The following is a 4,612-nucleotide window of genomic DNA, read 5'->3' on the forward strand; positions in this document are numbered from 1 at the left end:
CTTCCAGTAAGATAAAAGTAAATGTGGCTGGCTGAAAAGGGCTAAGAAGTTCTGATGGAGGCATCCTGAAGTCTGCAGAGAAGATAATCTGTAGTGCTGCTAATTTCTCTGCAAAGTACCAGGTCCCAAACAATGTGAATTTGGGCCCCAATGTGTCACCCTGTAGTCTGAGAACATGTTAGAAAGGCACCTTCTTGCTGTCATTTCTGTCTTGTGGTGGTAGGTCCTTTTTTTGCAATGTTCAGAACTGTTTGTGCATTCATTAGATGGACCTGTCCTCAAAAGCACTTTTTTTTCTACTGCCTAATTTCCCTGGTTTTGACCATATGTTCCCACTGGGTATCAAAAGTATTCCAAGACATCTGGTGGCTTAAATTTTTGGTTCAAATTATCTTAATAATTTAAATTTGGCAGCACTGCAGCATAGTTCCTGGATTAATCTGTTAGGGGGAGCCAGGAGCTTCAGCTGAACACATCTTAACCCTGCCTGGCATTCATTTTTCCTTCCTTCTTTCTTCAGGTACTCCTAGGTAATCTTTTGATTTCCCTACTTTATTTTCAAAATACCGGTTGCAAGGAACTACTTAAATGTGGAGATTCCAAGAAAGAAACGTAAGAAAAAGCAGAAGATCTAGTTGACATAACTTATTACTATACTTGCGTTGCAAGCTGAATTATTGAAATTGTTGTATTGTACGAAAAGGCTCTCTAACCAAAATATTCTCTGATACGAGCTTGCTTTTTTAATGCTGTAACAGAAACCACCAGCCTGCAATGTCCTCGTATTTGCTGCCTCTTAGCCTTTACTTGCTCCCCAGCATTCTACATTGCAGTAAATTTATCTTTTGGGAGGTGCTGAATACATCTTCCACCTTGTGTTTTTGAAGGACAAACCGTCCTCAGACAAACAGCTTGGGTGGTGCTTTCTTGACTATGCATAGCATTGGAGTATTGGTCTCTTAAATGACCATGCATTAATTTTTTTCCTGAAAACATGGTCATCTCTACAGTAATACTTATTTCTATTACAAGACCAAACCACACGTGTCTGAACTATTAAGTTTCCATTGTGCTGAACTTGTAAAATGCTTCCTATGCTAGAAAAAGTCCACGCGTTTTCAGTACACAAGGATAGGTGCAAAGGTATTGTCCTTATGGAGGGAAAATCTTACTGATTAATTTTTGAACAGCATAGACCTCAGGAAGTTTCTGCATGGCTGGCCAACCAGCCAGCCTGCTCCTTCTTCCTTCCCTAGTCTAGAAAGAAAAGGGAAATTCCCTTGCATGAAGTAAGGTAGTCAACTGATCCCCTGGCAAAAAAAACCAGAGGACAAACATTTACCAGTGAATTTCCATTCCAGACCTGGGAAGGAGAGTTTTCTACAAAAATCACAAAGGAAATCTCAATGTATTACACCAATGCAGAACTGCAAACTGGTCCTTTTTTGTACGAGTTCTGCAGTATACAGTTGCTTTTATTTGCCTGCATCAATATGAAAAGGAATAATAGAAAAGAGACAAGAGGTAGCTTAACATCCAGTAAACAACCCTAAAGTGTGTGGACATACAGTCATCTCATTTAATTATGTCTGGTTTGTATTACTTTCCTCAATCTCTTTGCCAAATAATCTAAAAAACTACAATCTGAAAGAAACAGTAGATAATGTCATCCACGAACTGACCAAAATAACTCTGTAGATTAAATTTACCTGGGAATATTTCTGAACTCAAAAGGGAAATACCTGAGATGAAAACAAGTGTCTAAATGCAGGTTTTTTTCAAGCTTAAAAGAATCTGTCTTTTTGCACTGATTCATTGTTGCGTAAATACCCAAAGATGTTTTGGGGTATAGTTTGACATTTTTATTATTTGTTGGGTTTTTTTTTTTATTAGAATGTCAAGTCTCTTGCGTCATAATGAAGCACAAACTTTGTTTTCAAATGTAAGCAGAGGGCATAGAAGAGTTTAGGCATCACTGTCAGGGGCCACAGCTGACTGTGATTGCAATTTGAAACTACAGAGGAATGCATAGGTTTTCATACTATCAGTATAACACAAAGCTGGGAGCTGTAGCAAGCAGTGTCTTATGCAAGTCCAGAATTTCTAAGCTATTTGCATGAGAAATTAGCATCATTTATATTTTTAAAAACAAACCCATATGAATTTAATCTCCTCTTCTATCAGCTCCTGTTCCCTTTGTCAAGGCGGCTTGGCAGGCAAAGCAGAGGCAAATGAATTTCCACATGACCTACTTTATCTGGCGAGATATATAAATAGTCTACTCCAAAATTTTGGAGAACCCATTTAAAACACTTTGAAACACACTTGTGAAAGAACACAAAGTCAATGGAGGAATCGAGGCGTCTTGCACGTGCTCATGGAAGGAAGGCGGTAACTGAGATGAAACCACTGTCGGAGGAGCCTGAACTCCAGCGCAACAAGCTGGAAGGTGGCACAAGCACCACAACCATGCGCGTAGTCATCACATAGCGGGGCACAGTGTCACCTCGCCGGTTGAAGTGCATTTTATTCAGCGTTTCTTGTACTGCGCAGTTGGTCATGGTGTCCAATTGCAAAACGGGTACCGTTGTGGATGGCAACGGCTACGTGGGATTCAGAAACGGCAACAGGCACAACAGTGTGGTAGCTGGGCGTGGAGTGGCTTCGGCGCTGTAGGCAGCGAGGATGGATCCCTTCTGAGCTTCCTTCTCGGCTCCCTTCTCTAGTTGCTCTGCTGAGGACATCCTCTTCTTGGCCACCAGCAGCTGCCAATCGCATGCTCCTTTTTAAAAATGGGGAAGAAAACCCCTCAGTAACCCAACCAGCTGCAAAACGGCTGAGGGCCATTGGTTGTTTCCTTGCTGCTAGTAAAAAAAACCAAAAAGAGGGTCTAAAGCAAGGGAACCTCATTTGAAAAATAAGGTGGCAATTCCTCACAGACACCGACTGCAAAGCAAAAGAGCGAGATTGATCCTAGTGGGCACAATGAGACCTCTGCGAGCTTTTTAGGCCATCGCTGAAACACTGGCAAGGCAAAGAAAATCCTTTTTCCTCCAGGACTGGCCTTGTACAGAAGGGGACAGAGTGAGGGGAGAAGGTGTTGTGTCGTGGTCGGTAGCTCCAAGCACAAGCCATGTTGTAGGAGAATTTCAAAATGGGGCACGCTTAATGTTGTTTAAACTTTCAGAAGAAAACTGTAGCAGGCAAACTAGCTGAAACATTCATTCTTGACAGAGGTCTTTGCGACTTTTATCCTAATTTCAGGAAATTATGCCCTAGCCTAATTTAGCTGAGTGTAAGGATTTTTCTACATGGAGAAAGTGGTTGGTGTAATTATTTCAGTTGTGCCCACTAACCTCTCTTCATAGACAGTTTTACTGCTGTAAATATGCAGATGTTAAGAGTCAGACCTAAATGTTGTGCTGTTTATGCATTTCATTAGTGTTCTTAATTGCTTTGGTTTATGCTATTACAGGATATCTAAATTATGAACTGCGGAGCATTGCTGGTTATGCATAGAAATCCCCAGTATTAATATTCTTGGTTTTGCTAGCTGTTCACTAACTTGGGAAGAGGGGCACAGCTACGTGCAGCCCTCTCTTGAGATGATTAGTGAAAGCACCGGTAGAATTGTGAATGGGTAACTCAAACGGTTGAGAGCAGAAAAGGAAATTCAACTGTCATGACTAGAAAGGCAACAGGCCACCAGACAGCATCTTAACTAGTCATTTGGAAATCTTTCTTTGCTATATTGTATTTTCTTCAATTCAACAATCAGATAAAACATTTTTATGTCCAGTGTTGGGGCTTGAGATTAGGCTCAACAACGAGGTATGGTCTAAAAGGCAGTTTTTATTACTTATTATTTATCACTATTCTTGACATTAACTCCTTTTCCCTAACCTATGATTTATCGTTACACGGCAGGGATGAAACCCTCACACAAAATTTGCCTCCGAGTAGCTGTTTTCAAGAAAATGAATTGACAAACGAATATATGACAAATACATGAAAACTAACGCTGTTCAGCTTGTTTTAAAATGCGAACGTAATGTTTTGAAATTTGACCTCAGGGACAGTTTTGTGTCTTTGCACCAGATAACTTGCTTGGTTGGTGCCTCCATAGAGTCTGCTTAAGCCAAAAGACTCAGGCTTTCTTTGATTAGCCCTCAGGACATCGGTTAATTAATGGGATTTAAATGAACCATTGGATCATGCTACAACACCCTAACGCCAATGGCATTTTTAGTAAGTTCACACAGATTCTACGTGTTCTTGCTCTGATGATACTGAATTGTCTCCAGATTTCTAAAGGAAACTGGTAAATTTTGTGGTCTTATCTGACACTTGGATAATCTCCAGTGTTGAGATTTCTAAACAACGGCATTAGTGGTTTAAACAAAAGAGCTATACTGAAGCCTAGCTTGAAATCGAAACCTAACAGTACAATTTGAGTTCATGCTTACCAACTGCAAGCATCAAATCACTTTTTTACTCTTTCCAATAGCCCCACGGAGGCAGCTGAAACGGTGATGTGCAGAAATGTACGCGAGGGTGATTTGGATGCCAGGATTTGCGCACTTTTAACATTGATAAAGGCCAGCATTCACCG

The sequence above is a fragment of the Pelecanus crispus genome, chromosome 4, assembly GCF_030463565.1.
Source record: "Pelecanus crispus isolate bPelCri1 chromosome 4, bPelCri1.pri, whole genome shotgun sequence".
NCBI classification, from domain to species: domain Eukaryota; kingdom Metazoa; phylum Chordata; class Aves; order Pelecaniformes; family Pelecanidae; genus Pelecanus; species Pelecanus crispus.